At 42.4% G+C, this 21,425-nt stretch overlaps 1 protein-coding gene across 3 annotated transcripts in view; it reads left to right on the plus strand.

Moving 5' to 3' along the window:
• The window catches only part of PLD1 (phospholipase D1), a 422,898-nt gene that overhangs the window by 39,451 nt on the left and 362,022 nt on the right, over window positions 1-21,425 (plus strand). For all 3 annotated transcript variants that reach the window (XM_085635446.1, XM_085635443.1, XM_085635445.1), the window contains one exon: window positions 12,771-12,859. The gene's annotated coding sequence lies outside the window, so the exon portion shown is untranslated. The remainder of the gene's footprint in view (window positions 1-12,770; window positions 12,860-21,425) is intronic.

The following is a 21,425-nucleotide window of genomic DNA, read 5'->3' on the forward strand; positions in this document are numbered from 1 at the left end:
GCAGACAATGCTTCTGAGGCTCATGCTTTACTGCATTGGTTCATAATTGCGGCAAATAGCATCTAAGGAACAACCAATAGGACCCCTTCACCACTGAGCCCACTATAAGATAATTAGTAGCTAACAGGTGGCTCATAAATGTAACTTCAAAAGTACAGCCTCATAAGATGGTCGAGGATATGACAAGCAGCACTTGCATGTGATAAAACAGAAGCCAGTACGTTGTGCACCATTAACTTCATTGTTTTAGGTGTGTGGTCTCTTTAACTTGTCCTAAGGGTAGGAGTGGAAAATGTGTAACACAATCTTGGTGGACTTTTAGGTAAATATAGACATTCTTACTTGTCCTCTTCTTTGAAGATTTGCCCTCCTCTAATCTATGTCCAGCGCTTTGATAGTTCTCACATTGAGCTTGCAAATATGGCATTTTACTGCCTACTGGAATGAAAAGGTGCAACGAGTGGTGGCGACCATGTAGTAATAGTGTTAACCTCTAGTAGTTACTAGAACAGCCTTTGCATCAATGCCTGTTTACATAAGGTTCTGCCTTGTCTTATTGACACCTGTGGATGCAGTAGTGAAAAGTTGCAGGCAAATTGCGCACAGCTTCACTCTTGGAAAAATGCTACTGCAAACTGTATCATCTACAGAGAATTGTACTCCACAAATGAAACCACATCAGCTGGCAGGATTTCTACAACTTTTGCATCCACCTGAAAAGTAGATGTAACATACCTTTTCTGGATAATGTTTTTACAAATGAGAAAAGTGCTATTATGTAGACAATACTGTCTGCACTGAATCTGTGTAGAACCTTAATTAAATAAATCGTATGTTCGAGCCAAAAGTTATAACTGGTTTCAATGCCAAACAATCCATGGAGTTGCCTTCTTAAATCAAAACCCACAGACCAGTGCTGAAAACATCTAAATATTTTATCAATTTTTTTCCTAACGGAGGTGTGTGTGTGTGTGTGTGTGTGTGTGTGTGTGTGTGTGTGTGTGTGTGTGTGTGTGTGTGTGTGTGTGTGTGTGTGTGTGTGTGTGTGTGTGTGTGTGTGTGTGTGTGTGTGTGTGTGTGTGTGTGTGTGTGTGTGTGTGTGTGTGTGTGTGTGTGTGTGTGTGTGTGTGTGTGTGTGTGTGTGTGTGTGTGTGTGATATTCACAAATAGCTACGTGTAAGACCTATTTTGACTATCATTAGTTGGCTCACCAAAACAAACCTACAACAAATTGCCCTGCAGAGAATTTCTTTGCTGATCACCCAAGTGCACTGTTATTCAAGCCTCATTCTTAAATATAACATTTACCATACCCATAACCACACACTTATCCTTTTCTTAACTGGATCACTGATTTTAACTTGGAAGGTCACTCCTCACATGTACGTTGTGGGATCCCTTGCCTTAAGTGCTTAAAAACAGTTTAATGACTTACCTAAACATTTTTGGTTGAAAACTTTTAAGTTTGTCTAGGTGTACAGGGGAGGGAAAATTCTTTATATTGTTTTTCTCTGTTCTGAACTCCTTATCATAAACAGCTGGATCATCCTTAAGGGCAATAATGTTCAATGAAAACATAAATTCGTTTCGCAGAATTCTGTACTTACATTTACACTTTTTATATGTTTTTGGAAATTTGTTAGCTGCATCATATCACGAAAGTCACAAGGTGCAAAATATCACTTGCCGTGATGCAGTCTATAGATATAATGGGGTTTCAAACCTTTACAAAGGTAAGACATAATGAATTGGCCATTAAATAATGGCTTCTAGCAGAACTACCATGTTTGTCAACCTATTTAGAAGAAGAGGAGGTCTGTGAAGCCTAGTATTGATGGTGGGAGAGAGTTCCACATTGTAAAAAGCAATTTCACAAATACAATTTCATAATTTTATTTTCCTGTATAAGAGGTGTTCCCTATCTTGGATCAGCAATTTTTTTTTTAAATGGCACCCATGTCATGGTACATGCAAGCGCAGTGACTCATGCACAAGTATGCTATTACACTTGCATGCATGCCTTTTTTTCTCTATTTTTTTGGGGGGGTAATTCTTATTTTTATATTACATGTTCGCCATTTTTCCTAAATTGATTTAGGAACTTTGTGTAATTTCTCAACTTCTCAATGTTGTTTTGGTGCTGCGTACTTATGTTATGCACTTTTATCGCCGAGAGAACATAGTATCTTGTGCCACTGCTACACAGGATACACTCCGAATTGCTCATTGAAAACTCCCTATACTTTGTAGAAACTACATTTTATATAACTTGGTCATTTACTGCACCTCAGTCTAGAAAGAAATCGAGTTTCTTGCAGTACTCCTATCAAATCGGAGTCAATGGAGCTGGAAAGCTATCCATGGTGATTTAGAATACTCTGTTATAGGAGCAGGTTTCAGTCCGCATGACAGAGGGTCAGAGATTCTATTGATGGGGTTATGTAATTGTAAGATATCCGGCATATAGTCTAGAGTATCACATGTCTCTGTCCAATCCAGAAGGCCAGTCATTGCTCCTCCACATGTAAGTCTGTCTGTCAAATGAAGCGTCATTCTTGAAGAAGATGACGGAGAGTTTGGTTGCTTTGGTAGCCGCTGTGCATGCAGACTTAGCTTGGGGTAATTTGCTTCATTTTATTTCCCAGCATCCAAGGGACCATGTTAAGAAGAGGTGATGCTATTGAAAAGTACATTCTGCTACTTTACTCATTTATGACATTTTGCTTTTTTTGGTGAGGTATAAGGTTTTGATGCTGATGAAGCAAAGCAGTATTTTGAGTGGGTAGCAAACATTGCTTCAAAAGGCCAATGATTAACATTTTTAAGGGACAAATCAGTTTTTGAGCTTGTGGAGAATGGGTTCAAGTTATTGTAGTGATGTTAAACAATGGTGTAGCCAAGAAGTGGGAGGCCTTTTTCTATTCAGAGCTGGGAAGCTAGAGGTTAGGATTAATTTGAGGGTGACATCCTGTATGAGTATACCCTTTTACTGGTTGAGAGAGACCAGCAATTAAAATATCATTGAGGAATGTGGAGGCCATTAAGTTTATTTATCGACTATACAGAAATTGAAGTCACCCATAGTATTACCGAAGCTAGGGTCCATTATATGATGTTGGGCCTAGAAACTGTGGATGGAGTGACAGTGCAACCAGAGATTCAAGTACAGTTTATGATGAAGATCAAGTGAAAGGGTTTATTTTCTTAAAGAAAAGGGTAAAATCTCCATTCAGATGAAGAAGGGAGTGTTTTCTAATGATCTTCAACCGGTGGTAATTAGAAGACTGATGAAGGAACCTTCATCATCATTTAGTCAGGTCTTTGAAAGTGCTAGAAAGTTAATATTTTTTTATCAGGTTGGAATTGGAGAATGGGATGAGTATGTTCTTTTGACTGATTTAACTTTCCACATGAGCTAACAGGATGAGATTTTTGGGTTGAAACGGGTTTAATTAAAAAAAGGTGATGGGAGTAGTTCGTGCAATTTGTCTGTCCAGGTTAACATTTCAATCCATTGTTATTTTGCCCATGGTACCACCTCAGTTTCAAACCAGCTATATGCAAATCAGTCTCGACCCTGCTCCTATAGGAACATTCCTGCTGAAACTGCCAGGATAGGTCCTCCTTGAACCGGAACACAAGCAACCCGGACCGGGTTCACCCTGATTGGGGCTCTTCAGTCAGATGTAGCTTGGTTCCAGTGGCCCAATGAGCACAGGACCCACATCTGGGCATTCTCTAGTCTTGACCACTTAGAGCATCACACCAATCACACAAAAGGCGTTGAGAGGTATGCTTGCAATTTGTCTAACCACTGACAATCATTCAGGTAGCATTTCAACACATCGTTCATTTGCCCATAAAGCCCCTCATATTGGACCCATCTTAATGCAATCATGCTCGACTCCGCTCCTATAGAAACAGCCCAGCTCAGTAGGAATGCTACCCTGAACAATTGCTAATGGTTAGACAAATTGCAAGCATTCCTCCCATCACCATCACCTTTTGTGCATCTGAAATGAATTTAAACAGAGGAAGAGTAAGTGGTGTTGGAGAGAGCATCTTAACAGTGCAGATTGTGTCCAGAATGTATCATGCTAAAGAGCCAGAAAATTTCACTTATGACAGGAGAACTTAGTGGATAATATTTGATCTTGTAGGGAAGCAGGAATGTGCAGTTGCTGGTTGGAGTGGTGGATGTGCGAAAAGTAATGGGGCAAAGTGGTTGTGGGAAGCACATAATCCCTTCATCTACTGATTAGTCGGCAGTCTTTAAAGTACAGTGAATTTGTTTAGAATATGTTAACTCGCCGAAATAGAGCATCTATGAAATTAATTGAAAAGAAAGTCCCATACTTCTAAAATTTGTCATTTGAATATGTGTGATTAATGTAGAACTCATAAAGTCAGAATGGAGTTGACCATGTTAAAGGAAGGAGTAGAGGTCCCTTCCAAGATGGTTAAATTGCAAGTTGGTAGAACAAATCCATAGATCAATGTTTAACAACAAGTCATTTAAAAATTACAAAAACCTTAAACGGGGAAGGTTTATGAAGCAGATGTTGGAACAATTTATATGTATCCAAGGAAGTAAAATGTATTGTTTATGCAGTTCGAGAGAAGTAGGGAAAGTGTATTATTTCCTGGTTAAAAGTTTACCGAAGTATAAAGGAAGATACTCAAAGGCAGGGTTGGTGTAATGAGGTATTAATATATTGTACATTAATATGTAAAGTAAACACAATGATGATCTGTGACTGGGGGTGAGTGTCTGAAAAGTTTCAGCGCTCCGTCCATCATCTCCTTATGTTTGCTTTGTTCGCCTTAAGTTGGCAGGGTATACCCAGACATGGGTCTCTTGCTCAATTTGCCACTGGATTCAAGCTAGCCTGGCTGACGAAGGGTTTTACCCAGAAACCGGTCCCAGGATGCTTGTTTCTGTTTCAGGGAAGGCCTGGCTTGGTAGTTCGGGCTGGACTGTTCCCAAGAGGCACAGTGTCAAGACTGATTTGCATATAGCTGGGTCTGAACTGAGGTGGCGAATTGAGCTAAAGAATGCTGATGGATTCCACCCAGATCGGTGACTAGGGGTGAGTGTCTGAAAAGTTTAAGCGCTCCGTCCATCATCTCCTTGTGTTTACTTCATTAATATGTAAAACGGAACATTAGTAATGATGGTAAGCCTGTCTGCTGCTGGCTGGTAGACTCTTCCCCCTACAGACAGGCGCTAACAATCTATATTTCTATAAATATTCCTTTAGGCATTCTCTACCGAAAGTTGAAACACAGTATCTTATAAAGCTATTAAATAAACAAAAAGTTAGGACTGACATCTACTCTTATATCCTCATATAAGCACCTTTCAATGCCATTTACTGTTAGTGTGCCATCTGTTGAGTCTTTCTGTGTGATTAAGTAGCTAAATTGTTCATACTTCAACAAAATATATCACTGCCAAAGGTTTAGGAACAGTTTTCCTTTTCTGTCTACATTCACTCAACACAACTTCACAAAGAACCTCCATATTTGTGAAGATAGGAAAACAATGTGAGATGAGGACAATAAGCAAGGGACACTGTTCCACAGGTTAGCTCCATTTGTTTGGTTCACAAAGCTGCACACACATTGTACAGTGATTCCTCCAGTACACCAGTGTATTTCTGAAAGCAGTACCCGTGCACCGCATATTTTCTGTTTTGCCTCTAATGATCTGAATGAAAATGGTCATTGGGAGCCCTCTGCATTGGTTCCACGTAATCCGCTTCCTCAAGGATTTTATTTTATACCGCTTGCAGAAATCCTTTTAGATCAATATTATGTCCCACATCTTATTTTTTCAGAAATCATTTTCCTAATTGTATATGGATATTTCAGTGATAAAAATGTAATGATCCAGATTCTCTTTACATTTGTATTTGAATGTTTATTTTGGCAGAAGACCCTCCGTTTTGATCTTCTTGTCCCTCTTTCAATCCTTAGGAATTTTAATCCTCTTACTGTGGCATCTTGCAAATTTTACATGCGCCTGAAGCATCAGCCTTATTAATATTCATGCTTTGAGATGCTCGGGAAGAGCGTTATTAGCCCTGATGCCCCAGCTAGCCGGTAAATGACCCCGAACACAAAAGCCACATCCCAGGAAAATTAGGTTTCTCTTGATATAGGAAGGAAATGGGTTCGGAATCTCTATGGCTGTGATGCAGTTTAAAAGCTGATCGTTCTTTACACGACACATAAACCAATCTTGACAACAAAAACACAAATGTGCAATTTGCACATGTCTAGAAAAACAACACTGAAACTGAGAAACGTTGACGTACCAGCACCGTAAAAGTGTGCTTGACTAGATGGAAACAGTAGGATTAGTCAAATAGTGAATTTGAAATGATTAGTAACTGATTATTTTATATTCTTGACAAAGATGGCATGAAACCTGATGATGAAACTTAGCATTTATATTGACTTCAGTGTAGAGTACCATAACAAACTCGACAATGGTGCAATCCATGCATGCAATTTGCTATATGATTGAAACTTTCAGTATAAGTGCCTAACATTATAAATATCTTTTGATCATTGAATTCTTTTTATTTTAATGATTTTTAGAAATTGTTTGTGTTGCTACTTTTGACATTTTGGTAATAGGCCACAATTAAGAGTTGAACACTTCTGTAAAATCATCACTGACAAACTTAAAAAATGCATATATATGATATGTTTGATTTATTTTGTTATACTTGAACTTAATTAGGAGGTTACTTTACTAAATAAAATAAATGCTAACTTAAACATGCATTATGTTAGAAATGGGGGTATCTAGTTGGCAGTGGCGTGTACCCTGTCCAAGTAGGGACCCTTATTCTAGTCCGGGTAAGGGGATTCTACAGCTAAGAAACCCCTGCCCCCTCCCCCCGGTAGCTTGGCACCAGCAGACTTATCTCCGAGGCAATGTGTGAGGCATTTGAACATACACTCACAGTAATATAGTAAAAGCACTACAAAAGGGCACCACGCCAGTTTAGCAAAATAACCAATATTTATCTGAATAAAATAAAAACAAAATGACAAAAATCCAACGTACACAAGCAAAGATGCAACCTTTAAAAGGTTTAAAATTTAGTTAATAAAAACCTATGAATGCATTACTTTTTATCACATAACATGTGGGAATGCGTCAAAATCAAAGACGAAAACAAGTGCCGGAGAGATGAGGCACCGGAAAACAAAGCGATGTGTTGATTCCTTACTCCCGGGGGAGGTGATGCGTCGATTTCTTACTGCCAGAGGAAGTGATTCATCGATTCCTTGCTGCGGTGCAGTGGAAGTGATGCATCCATTCCTTGCTGTCAGGGGAGAAAATGCATCTATTCCTTACTGCGTGGGTAGGTGTTGCGTTGGTTTCCGGACACGCAGCCTCAGTTCCATACCGCTGAGAACTGTCGATGGAGGACTTGTGCACAGGAGCGATGCGTTGTAAATCCAGACGCGCTGGTGTCAATGTGGTGACGGCAAAACAGGCGCTCTACAGATTTTCCCTGCCACAAGAAGGTGATGCGTCTATATGTCCAGCCACCTGGCAGGACCTGCTTTGGAGTCAGAGCGGGTTTCTCAGATGGCAGAGACATGGTGCACAGGACTCGGACTGTGGCAATCTTTTGGTGATGCGTAGCTTTTTCAGCCTTATGGCAGTGCTGTGTCAGGGAAGGGTGATGCATGGACCCAGAACTGGTATAGACATCACTTGGCAGGTCAGACTCACCATCAGAGGACTTCAGGGGCTGCAGGTGAAGTCTTTGATGGCCAAGAAACATCTTAACACAAGGCAAGCACATACAAGCCCTTGGAGTACCTTGGCAAGTAGGTTACAAGAAAGCAAAGTCCAGTCCTTTTACTGTCCAAGATAGAAGCAGCAAGAAGCAGGCCAGCACCACAGAGCAACAAGAAGAGAGGCAGTTCCCCTCCTACAGCTTTCCCAGCTCTTCTTCTTGGCAGAATCTCTACTTATTCCAGAAGTGTTAAAAAAAAATGTGGGGTCACACCTCCAGTACTAATACCAGTTTCCACCTTTGAAGTAGACAAACTTCAATGGATGGACTTTGTAGAGCACAAGTCCCTGCCTTGCCCTATCCTGTCTCTAGACACACTACAGGGGGGTGGGGACAGCTTTGTGTGAGGACAGGCACAGCCTTATTCAGGTGTCAGTGACAACTCCTCCCACCACTCTAGCTCAGTAAAAAGACCCATCAGCCTGGTGATGGGCCATCAGGATATGCAGGGCACACCTCAGATCCCTTTGTGTGACTATCTAGAATGAATGCACAAACATCCCAACTGTCAGCCTAAACCAGATGTTGATTCCACAGGCAGGCAGAGACGCAGAATAGTAAAGCAAGAAAATGCCTACTTACTAAAAGTGGCATTTACAAACACATAATTTGAAAACCAGCTTCATTAAAATATGTATATTTAAATTCTGAGTTCAGGTAGCCTAAACTCCAAATCTCTATCTCTTCCCAATTGGAAGTTACACTTGTAAGATGTTACAAGGCAGCTCCAATGATAACCTATGAGAGAGCTAGTCCTTGTAATAGTGAAAAACAAAATTAGCCGTATTTCACATCAGGACATGCTAACCACACCAGTACATGTCCTTCCATTCGCATACACTGCACCCTGCCCATAGGGCTACCTTGGGCCTACCTTAGGGGTGCCTTACATGTAGAAAAAGGAAAGATTTGGGCCTGGCAAGTGGATGCCCTTGCCAGGTCGACATGGCTGTCTAAAACTGCACTCAGTCACTGCAGTGGCATGCCTGAGACATGGTTGCAGGGCTACTCATGTGGTTGGCACAATCCGTGCTGCAGGCCTACTAGTAGCATTTAATTTACAGGCCCTGGCCACACACACTGCACTTTACCAGGGATGAATAAGACATGGGATGGCCACCAACATGATGGTGGAAGGAGGCTATTTACCACTCTTGCCTCTACTGCTTATTCACCCATTTGTCCTTTCACAATCACAAAAATGTACCCATTCACATAACACCTGTGTATAGTCACTCCCCCATCCATATAGCGCTACACAAAAACACACTTGTTGATTATTGATCACTAAACTAAAACAATTCTAGACCTACCAGTTTTGACAAAGCATGTTTTACTTTGTAAGCTTTTTTTCAGTTACAAATGTAGTATTTGCCAATCGCAACAGTAGAGATTTGTTTTCGGAAATGTGATGCAATATCAGTTTGTTACTTAAGTGCCTGTAGCTTAACTGAAAAGTTAAAGGGAATATTTTTCTTTTACAATACTTAACTGCCCACTTCACTGGTACCCACGCCCCTTTCACTGTTTCTCTTCACCTTTCATTTGATAACCCCTGTCTTATTTTAAAGTCCTTCCACTCCACTTCTTTCTCCAATACCTTTTTTGTTGTCTGCCCCGCCCAATTTTCTGGACCTTATGTGGCATTTCTAGCCGACCCCCCCATCCGATTTCTACATGTACCCTGGTCCTAAAAAGACTTACTGTGCTTAGTAACACGTGTGCGGAATTTAGATTTTCTTTTCTTGAATTCACTGAGGTTGCTAAATTTTCTGAATTTCCACATATGTGCAAACTTCTGACATTTTCACCAATTTATGTTGGAGAAGATAAACTTTGAGAGTAAATTATGTGCACATTTGTCATTATAAATAAAGTCTTTTGAAAAGATAAACTGTCAGAGAGAAAGTCCACATTCGTTTTTCCATCTTTGCAAGTTTTGAATAGAATAAAGGAAATTCTAACAAATCAGTGCAAATATGATCTCGCAGACAGCAGAAAAAATGCCGATCGGTGAAGGCGCAGGTAAAGCAGGAAAGTCGAGGGACTTGACATTTATTCACCAGTATAAAAAAGTACAAAACTGCATACCCCAAATCTGAAATTCATGTTTCTTTGAAAAAAAACTGCAACATCAAAGAATCTGCTACAATAGATTTTGTCAGTGACCTGCCCGTATCAATCTATCAGCAACCTTAAAACACTGTCAGAAAGCAAGTCCTGTTCATCCCTCAGCATGAACATCACACACCCAATTCTCAGTGACAGAACCCAAGATCCAGGATAGGAACCAGGTGGCCAAACCTGAACATGTCATGTGCTTCTGATTAGTGATTGCCAAAATGCTAAGATCACAAATCAATTTCAGTGACTTTGAAAGGGGTCTCTCAGGACAAGGGGATCTGTTGAGCGGTAAAGCGATATGGCCATTAGATTCCAACATTTAGAGACTTGTTCCTTCCAGTCCTGATAGGACAGCTTAAGAACAGACTTGAGTTGTTGTCCCACATTCATCCACAAGTATGAGGCTCCTTGCTTGTGTCTATCTTGAGTTTCAGTTTAATCACGTGCTTTCTTCCAGTGTCTTTATTGTGGGAAAAAATATAAAAGAAGAGTTAAAATGTACTAAATTTAGCATTGTTTATGGCAACAAATTATAGGACAAAGCACTGGTCTATTAATATTGCAAATTGCAGTTAGAATATTTTTAGAGCTTCCAATATTTTTGCATTAATATTTTTTATTAGATTTCTATCCGCTTTCCCCAGTATCTGTATATTTCTACTGCTTCCTATATTTTTGCATTAAAAACATGTATTAGATTTGTATAAGCTTTCCCGAGTATCTATTTGCTTTCACCCCTATGCTTCAAATGGCTGAAAAAGATGAATTCGAAGGCATCTTAGTACCAGGGTCGTTCCCTTCCTCCCTCCCTTCACCTTCTTTTGCACAGTGCAGGTTATGATTCTTTCCCACTTCTGGGTCAATGCCAATACCCGCTCACCTTCTTGAATTGACCTGCATCCCGAAAGGCGGTCTTGGATACAGCTGCATTGCTCAACAGTCCATGCAAACATGTGTATATTACCTCCACCATCAGGGTGTTTACTCACCTTTGTAGAAACCGTCTTGTTTTAATCACTTGCCTCTACCAGACTGTTCAAAGTAAAATGCTCAACCACCTAGCTGAATACTGGCCCGTCTTTGGCCTCATCCATGCCACCCGCAGCACAAACCTGGGCGATCGATCCCGCAGGTGAAGGAAAAACATGACCGGAAGCGTCTTCTACTTCTGCGTCTTAAGCCTGTGAAACAGTCTTCCTCTTCTCCAGGGACCATATCAAATTAGCTGCCCTCCAAAGACCAATTTGGAAATTAGAAGTGTAAAGTTGCGTATTTTGACTACTCTCAACATAATTTTTTAAAACCTCTTTGCAACTTTCACGATTCGCAAACTCGCAAATTTAAACAAAAAAAGCCAGCTTCAGCAGCCCTTCTCTAAGGCAGGATATAATTCCTACTCCAGTGAAATGTTCTCCTAAGCAGTGGGAGTCCCGACGAATCCTTTTCCATGCTGAGAGCCCTGAGGAAAGTCTACTTTCCTTCTAGAGCCACACCTCATGTACATGCTGTGGCACCCTAATGGCTTCCCCACTCCTCACCCTGTCAGATTCCATGACTTCCATCGCTGCGTGTTGTATTGTGCGAGGAAGGGTTGTAGTAGCCTCTCAAGATTTTCTGGTGCTACCCATAAAAAATGCATTGGTAGCAAGCCAAGTATGTTAACATTTACCTCGGGTTACCAACCTTTGCTGTGGCAACATTTCCAACCTCACCCAACTGTGCAGGCGATATGTAGGTTTTACTTGCCCATACTTAAATTATTCCTCACCTATTAGGTCCTTTCAACCCCTAATCCAATTCCACTTATTAACTACTTCCACTTAATCACTGCTTACTCCCTGACTTGATTGTTCCAACATTTCTGATTGTGTGTACATGGGGGATGACCTTTGGTTAATATATCAGATTGTGTGTGCCTGTGTAGACCTTTGGTGATGTTTCTGTACTCTGTAAAGTGGCTCCATAGCCAGATGAAAGCCAACCTTAATGTAAATAAAGATATTACATCATTAATTGTGGAGGTGCATTGATTCTTTTCAAGGTATGTACGAGGTATCCCAGTAGCACTTTGTTAGGTGCATTGAAAACATACAAACCCAAAAGATCCACCCTGCATTGGGAATCGACATGCACGTAAATCCTTGCGACTATTAGCATAATTTTGCAGTGCACATAAATTCGTGAGTATAGACAGGGATCATTCTAGTCCTGATGAAGAACCTTGGGGAGCTTCAAAACATGTTGACACACCTAGGAGGCATAGCTTATTGAGGCATATCTACCTCCGCCCCCTTATTTTTACTAATACCAGCTCACAGGTATATTAAAAAAAATTCTAAACCTACGAGCCAGGTATTTTTTAACCTCACCCACCCATCCACTCCTGACCCTTGCACTCACTCCCCTACAGAACACATAGTCGTTTTCACAACCAAAAGGTGCTCCCACGTAAATGTAGGTTGTAGCACGCCCCATCCTGTAGAGGGGCGGGAAGACCCCTAAGATGAAGCATGACACCAAGGGCCCTTTTGGTTTGTGAGGGGTATTTTAACAACACCGCGTGTTCTTTTCCCGCCATTGTAGGAGACCCACATTACCTGGGAGGACATTAAAATATTCTTTCTAAAATCTGTTCTGAGGGTGGATGTTTTTGGTTTGCAAGTTACTGAAGGAGGACGTATCCACCTCTACTACTGTTGTTAAGTAGTACCTCTCTACTCCTCCCTTGTTTTTTTGCATTGAAAACATAGCAGTGCGCATTATTTACTTATCTGCTACGAGTAATTTTTCGTGTATTCACTGCTTCTTTTCTTTTGGCAGGCGCACCACAACTTGACTTTTCCTATTAGAACAAAAGAAGTGCCAGAACAAACAGTACCCAGAAGAAGGAAGTGCTCTGCAACTGTCATGTGAGCAATAACTTCAGTTTAATCTTGTAATGGCAGCAGAATGTCGAAATGTAGATCTCATCGTAAAGGCAAAAAAAATGCAAACATAGGCCTAAAAACATGAAAAAACTCATCATTTATGATTCTAAACTTTTTTTCCTCTTAACATTTTCATTCTTTCGAACTCAGCACATCAATTGCAGTAATAACCTTTATCACAGCCGCAAACAAATGTATGTACTAATCATGAAGAACTATAACTTCTGAATTCACCATGTCAACACATTAGGAAAAATTACTAGAAAAAAGTGGGCAAGCTAGAATGATGTTTTTAGGAGTTTCTTGGCAGCACATCAATCTGCAAGACGTATTGTTACCAGTTCTTTAAAATATGCACAGAGATGGTTTTGACTCCACGCAGAAGGATGCTTGGAGTAACATTGCACCTGCTGTGGAGTGATTGTAATGTACTGCATAAGGGTCTACTTTGAATCTGAAACCCACTCAATAATCATGCATTGTTATTTTTCTCATAGCTGTGTTGTATGCAGAAAGAAATCGTTTTTTGCATTGTTTTACTGCAGTGGTTTTTTAATGATTTTCTGCAAGCCATTACCACTTCCATCACTATCTCAATTACTTAACACTATTACCACAACCGACTCATTTATAACCTGAAAGCCAGACCTATTGGCTTTGCCAGTGCTTATTTGTACTGTACTGACTTTTCTTGAGCAACGAGCAGCGTCCTAGAAACTACTTTTACTGTAATTTTGTGCTTTGATTGGACAAGACTAAAGGACAATGAAAGGGGCTGCCATAGATGTTAATCAGATCTAAACCACTCTCTTCACATTTGAAGACAGCGCTACTTAGCTGTCTTTATAATATATTCCAGGTTTGCATTCTGTACTACTGCTGCTTGAATGTTACTATATATTCTTTTTTACATCTTATGATCGAGGAGCTCTCTGATACCTATTATCAGGACCAGCCTCTGCTCTTTAAAATATTTAAATAAATGGCTTTGTAGAAATTTCTCCCACTATAGTTCTTGTAGAAATAAGTACAGATATTGTGTGTGATGAGAGCTGGCTGGATATAGGAAGTACAAGATGTTTACTGTTGAAATTGATTTCAGTTTCACACAAGAGATCCATCAACACCCAACCCACCCCCACCAGCGCCACCAACACCCCTATCCTTTCCACAGTACCCAATTGATGTTCATTTCCCTCTGAAGGAAGAAGTCTTAGGGACCGATTCCGATGTGGACTGGAAGGGCTTCGACTGTCGGTCGGAGCCCACTTGCCCACATCGGAATGTGCCGTTCGGGTTCCATTCTGTCTGAGCCATCCTGATGGGCTTGGTCGGAAAGGAATCAGACTCCATTTTCTGGATGGCTCACGACTGGCTCGGAGAGCCCGTCCGCCGTCCGAAAACCCTTCAGTACTCGCCCTGCCGGCTCTTTCCAGCCGAGGGAGTATGATGGCAGTGTCCCACTGCCTTTCTGTGCCGTTCTTTCCGACACAGAAAGGCATTGGGAAACTGTCCTTGGGGCCCCCAGCAGTGCCCCTTTGGGTGCAAGGCCGCCAAATGGCAGCCTAGCGGGCACATACAGTGCCCCCCTGTTAATCCCGGCACCCGGTGGCAGGCACCTTGAGGTGCCTGCTACCGGGTGCAGGGATGAACTGCACCCCTGCTCTTTCAATGAGAGCATGCATTTTGTTCGGAATGCATGCTCTCATTGAAAGGTATAGGTATGCGACCAAACCCGACTTGCAGGTCTGTAACCGACGACAGGAGTTCGTTCGGTTACAGTTCCTGACCGTGTCCGTCCGACATCCAAATCAGACCCCTACGTTGTTTTTTTTGTGTTTATGTGATATATATACTAATCGCATCACAGGAAACTAAATAATAACTAAACAATTCAACCATTTCTGTCTTAACATTTTACCTACTGTGCTCAATGTTTTTACATGTTTTTACATTTCTAATATCGGGCTTTTAAAACGTGCTTTTTGTCTGACGTGCCAACTCTAAACCCATTAGCCAGTGCATAGAGATTCATCCTTATTTATTTACAAACCAGTAAAAGTAGTTTTCGCCATATAAATAATTCTAGGCAACACTTACTCCTCCTGTGCTCATCTATTTGTTTGACATATTTGACTTTGGCGGTCAATTATAGATGTTGGCATTTACTATATACATCTTGGATATAGAACCAGCACTCCCTGATCCTTGTTGCTGGTAAGTGAAACTGAGACAAAAGTTTCTGCTCCTGAAACTAAAATCCTCCGCTCTGTTCACACCCATAAAATAAGTTGAAATGAATCAAAGACGTAGCTCCCGCCTCCTTTCTTTTGCAAATATTTGACACTGGTTGTAAAACTGAAGTCGTTCACAGGTGACAGCCTCTTGCAGCCTCCAAACCGTGCATCATTTGCAGACCTCACTGATAGAAGCAAGGGTGCCACGCCTCTCAATGTGCCTTTTCACATACTTCAGTTAGCAGTCGCATATAAATGCACATTGTAGGCTCTTCCAGCATAAAATGTGCATATAACCACTGCCAAGAAGTCCATTCTATTAATGTAATATGTTTTAGGTCTGACCTTTAAGACTGCTCTGCCAGACTATTTTTTCCCCCAAAAAACATAAATAAAACACATACATAGAGCGCTTTGTCCAGCAGACTTCACCCATTGGTCTGTTAAATTGTCACTCCCATTTTTCTTCCACCTACCACCTAGGGGCAATGGGTGAGCCAGTTTTACCCTTTGGCTCCATTCACTTTGAGTGACTGCATATTTCTGTGTATATTTTTACAATCCACCGAAGCTCTATTTTCCTTTTGTTGGAATTGGCCCTTTTTGCAGGGTCATCCCGGAACTTTTTGCATTCCTCCTACTCTTTTTCCTGAAATGGTGTTGGTAGTTTTAGGACTTTGGGCACTTTAGCACTGCTGTCCAGTGTAAAGTGTGTGTGCTCTCTGTGGTACACATGGTAAGATTGGTCTACACCTGTTTCGCATATTTAATTTACCTATCAGTCTCCAGTAAAATGGTATCTAATATACCCGGGCCTTTCAAACCTGTGTCAAGCCTCTGCCATTGCAGGGCCTGTGCGCGCAGTGTTACTGCCGCTGTGACGTGGCACACAAAGTGGTTGCCACATCTGTGACCCCCCTTTTACTGCATGTTAGTCACCCCCTAAGGTAGTCCCAAGCCAGCCCTATGGGCAGGGTGCATTGTAGGTAAAAGGGAGGACATGTACCTTAAGTGCTTGACATGTCCTGGTAGTGACAAACAGCCATGTTGGTTTCTCGCTGCTGTGAGGCTGGCCTCTCATAGGAATGCATTTGGGATTCCCTGATAAGTGTTTCAATAGTAATTCCTGATATGAGAGGAACAGCGTGGTCAAATGTGGTATGTTTGAAATAGTGATAAGAAATGCTGCGTAATGGTGTGCGTAGATTTATGATCACTATTTTAGAAATGCCAGTTTTAGAAGTTGGCATTTTTGTGTGCTATGTGTCTGCCTGCCTGGCTCTGGAGTGACAGGCTGGTGAGGTGTGTGGCTCCAGGGAGGGCTGGGTGAATCATTGCTAGGCTGAATAGGCAGATCTGCATTTTGAGTAGTGGAGGAGTAGCCCCGATCCTGAATAGGTCTGTGTCTGCCTTGTACAATGCTGGCTCCTCCCCCTGTGGTGTGTCTGATGACCGAGCCCCCATCTGACAAAGGAGGGTGGAAGCCTGGTAAACAGAGTGCTTCAACACCCCCCCAGAACCAGTTGGGACTGGTTCTCCAAGCCCTGTGCCAGAGCAGGACAAAGTGAAAATGTACTATTAAGTTTTGGGGCTGTGACCCGATGTGGGGTGTGCTTTTCTGGTGCTTACTTGCAGCCAGCAAGCTGCCAGCCTGCCAGGTGGAACTGCCGCTGGGGACAGACTTGCTGCCCTACTAGGCAGCTGAGGGTTCTGCTGGTCTTGGAGCCCCAGCGTGCTGACCTGCCTGCTGTTTTCGTTGCCCAGCTTTGCCCATCTAAAAAGCTCCAGGACGAGAGAAGCGTTGGAGCCTCGCAGTGCTTGGCTGCCAAAGTGTCCTTGCTGCTACAGGACGAGAGGAGCGTGTGTGCTCTGCAGCGCTGGGCTGCCAGACCGCCTGAGGGAATCCCGGTGTGGGGATTCCCCTGCACGGTGTAAGAGTAAGGCGGGAGCCTACCCCGCATTTTTGTGCACCTTCAAGTGGAGTCATCGCTCTGTGGCGGGTGATATGTCGGGCGGGGCTCCTGTATGCCAGGTAGAGCTCTGCGTTTTGCACAGGAGTAGGAGCGGGAGCCCACCCCGCATCGTTGCGTGCTGAACGAGGCTGCCGCATCACGAGCAGTGACCCGGAAGACAGGTGGACTGCCTGGTTATTGGCGGGGCCCCGGAAAGGAAGCAGGAAGTCAGGCCAGGCCAGGCCAGGTCTGGGCCTGGTTGAAGGCGGGGCTCCCGCAACTGCGGTGTGAGCTCCATGTGTGCTCCCGGGCTTCGGCGGAGTCTGGCCAGGGTCCTTCAGTGGCCAGTTGGAGTCTATGCGGGAGAAGGGCCAGCCCGAGTTACGAGCTTCCGTCCGAGAGGCCGTGGAAGGCTCCGGATGTGCCGCGCAGCATCGGGCAGATCAGAAGAGTCCTGAGAAGCCCAGATGAATGGGGCTGGGACCGCAACCGGCTGGTGCCTGCCGTGTGCTTATTTTCTTTTTCCCAAGAGAAGTCCCAGTAAGGGGGCTGAGGAGGCACTGTAGTACCAGGGCTTGTTCTGCATGGGAGGAGACCCGGGAAGGAGGGGCACCCACTGCACTTTGTGGGTGCCATTCTTTCTGCTATTCTCAGCTGGACCACAAGAGTGCGGGCAGCTGCAATGAAGGGGCATTGCTTTTGATGTCAAGGAAGGGGTGAGATGCAACCCCTTGTGCATTGCGCACATTGTTTTAGCTGCCAAGGCAGCCGGAGGGCCAGTGAGAAGGCCCTATAACTCAGAGCCCTGACTTTTGGACAGAGGGCAGTTGGGCCCCAAGGAAGGCCAGTTGGCCTGAGGTCATTTTTATGGTATTGGTAGGGCGCAAGGCCCTAAATGGATGCACAATGTGTTTATGCTGGAGGTGATGTATGCACCTGGGGAGTGTTACTACGGTGCACTCCTAAATGTGATTTAAGCCTAATGTGATGCAGACATAATGTGTTTATGTTGCTTGTGATGATGCTAAGTTCAGTATCTTACCTGTAGTTGCTGGTGGTTCTATATTTACTACTTGGGAATCTAATGGTTATGAAAGTGGCCCGATTGGCCTGCTCCTGTATATAATCCCCTGTAAAATATTGCCAGGTGGCTCAGTGTACATTTGTGATTATGTTCTAATGTGTTTGATAATACAAAGGCTATTTTTACATATCCTTGTGCGGAGTTTCGTTTGTGGTGTGCCTAGTGTGTTGCTGCTATGTGTGTGTTGCGTAAATGCATTACACATTGCCCCTGGGATAAGCCTGACTGCTCGTGCCAAGCTACCAAGGGGGTGAGCAGGGGTTATCTTCAGCATGTAACTCCCTTGCCCTGACAGAGTGGTGGTTTCTGCCTCGCTTAGGCGCAAGCATTAGCCAACCAGAAATCCCATTTCTAACACTTGTTATTTTAGTTACGATTTTATAATAACTTTAAATGCTGGCTATCTATTTTGCCAGCACTCTGTGCGCACTGTTAAACAGTGATTTTATTTTTTATTTTTCCTTTTTAAAGATATAAAGTGATCTGTGATATTGTAACATTGTAACTGCTTGCAGTTTTATTTTTGTTTATCGCATATGCTTGAATAAAATGTAAAAAAAAACAAAAGTAATCGCGGTATCTCTCAGTATTTTACTTCATGAGGATCTGGCTTGGACACTCAAGCAGCAAATATTGCATTTGGAAGCCCCTGAGACACGCATCTGCAATAAATGAACAATTGTACATCAGGCTTCTCTACATTAATGTCCCGGATACTGTAGGTGCCGTTATTACGTGACTCTAATTATTAAACACTCTTCTGTTTAAGTAATTGTGGGACAGGAGTAGAGTGTGCAAGTAGAAACACTGTCAAAATACATGTAACTTTTCCTGTCTTCTAATAAGGAGAAATGATAGGAAAGGACCTAGAAGTACCAAGGCGCTAGAAAGAGAAAACAACAGGGTCTTTCCTAACAGATATTCCAAAGACTGGCATAATTGTAAGGAAGCATTATTATTTATTGAATCTGAATGTTTTCTTTATTCAGCATCATCATCATCAAACTTTCTTTATTCGGTTGTTTTAAAACCATATAAGATACAAATAATTAAAAATCATTCACAATAAATAAAAAAGTGTTTCCTCCGATATATAAACAATGTGTAGAATAAAAAGGCACTAACCCATCAATGCAAGCAAATAAATTGCAATAAAAAAGCTATGGAAATATTAAGACCATAAAACAACCACATAGCAGACAAATCTCTGTCAATAGTGTGCCTAGGGACCTCTTTGCCGTCTATATCTCACCGACCCTCCCTAAAAAATGGCCACTTTAAAACACACAAAATCATTTAGCAGCAATTGCAGGAAAATTAGTGCTGGTTTTACTTGTGTGAATTGAAGTCTTCTCAACAATGGAAATATATACTGTTTCTGCAGTGAACTATAGTGATCACAAAACATAAAGTGCAAAGTCTCTTGGTCAGAGGAATCACAGCTGAAAGGGCCTAGCTTGTCAACTTGATTTCGTCCCGCGGGCTCTCCTAGATGCCAATGTAAAAGGTTAAGTCTGAATCTTGTTAAAAGAAATTGGTGGTGTGGGTTAGAGGCAATTCTAAGATAAGGCTCGATGGTCGGATATGACCTCAGAATGGTAGGTTTACTCAACTCCTTCCTCCTTCTGTTGGCCTATGTGACAGCTTAGAATCATCTCTTAACCCACTGTAAGTCCCCACGAACAATCCGCTCAGGCGAACTATAGAGTTCAGGGCGAGTTAAGTCGGCAAGTGAGGATTTAATATAACTGAGCCATAGAACGATATTGGCCATCTCTAGTTTCAGACAATCAGTCAGTACCACCTGATTTAGACCCAACTCACTATTCAACCATGTCAAGAACCATTTGATCAGGTGTCGTATTTCTGTGAGACTGAAATATATCCTCACCTTAATTTTTCATGTTAAATCCATGAGGGCGTGGATTGTGGCACCTCATGAGTCTGCTTTCAACTGTCTGTAACTATTTGGCCTCTCCATACCCCCAAATATCACTAACATAACTTGCCATAGAGACATATTTAGATTGATAGATTTTCAGCAGGGCCTGAATCAGGTTTGCTCCCAGTCGAGAAGCACATTCAATGATAGAGGCAACCACTCTAACCATAGAGTTTCGTTTAGCTCTCCTCGGTGGGCCCCGTTTTCTTTTTCGTCTAATAAAATGCAGAGGTATGAAAACGCCTTAACTCTGGTGATGTCATTGCCCTCTAATATGCATTTCTTCTTGGACGCAAAACCATTATATGGGATTTGTTATAATTAGTACATCGGTCCAGGCCATTCATAAAACTGGCAAAAGCCTTTAGGAGATGCTTTAAGCACTCCGCGGTTCTTGCTACCAACACCGCATCATCAGCGTAGAGGAAGCTGGAATGGGATATTGACCAGCACGTAGGATATCCATACATGCATCGCACAGTGTTGGGCCCAAGTTGTTGATGCCTAATGTGAACAACAAGGGAGCCAAAATACAACCCTGTTTTACCTCCCGATGGACTATGAACGATTAGGATAACTTACAACTCGGGTAAATTTAACTGCAATGGTCAAATCCCTATGCAGCTCATTTAGGAAGCTTGGTAATTCTCTGTCAAAACCCATATTAATGAGGACGGGCCACATCTTGCTCCTGTTGACTCTTTCAAAAGCTGACGTGAGGTCCCTAAAGCAATGTGTAGCAAGCTCCCCTTGGCAACTACATCATTCCCAATTATCTCTAAATTCACGCATTGATCCCTTCCAGACCTAAAACCATGCCGCAGATCGGACAATATCTTGTCCAGGCGGTGTACCTACCGAGTACAACCAGCCTCATGACTTTGACCACTGAGTCAATAACAAAATGAGTCTGTAGCAGTGTGGGTCATCTCTCCCTTTTTATTTTAAACACTGGAATAATTATTGACTTGGGCCATGATGTAGGAATACCCGCCATGCATGTGCCAGTTAAAATATTGGTTATAAGTTTGGCCCCTACAGGTTTCGTTTTAAACAGATCAGCAGGAACCTCATCTGGTCCTGGGGCCTTATTCCTAGGCATATGGGTAATTGCCTCATTTGTAATTTGTAATTTGTAATTGAATTTGTAAGGCGCGCAGCTACCCACAAGGGGTCTCCCGGCGCCAATAGATTCAATGATTACCCATCGGAGTTGTCAAAGAGAGAAGAGCCAGGTTTTAAGGTCTTTGCGGAATTTCAGAAGAGATGGTTCAAGTTTCAATGAGACCAGAAGAGAGTTCCACAGTCTGGGGGCGACGCAAGAAAAGGAACA

The sequence above is a fragment of the Triturus cristatus genome, chromosome 11 (assembly GCF_964204655.1).
Source record: "Triturus cristatus chromosome 11, aTriCri1.1, whole genome shotgun sequence".
Taxonomy (NCBI): Eukaryota; Metazoa; Chordata; class Amphibia; order Caudata; family Salamandridae; genus Triturus; species Triturus cristatus.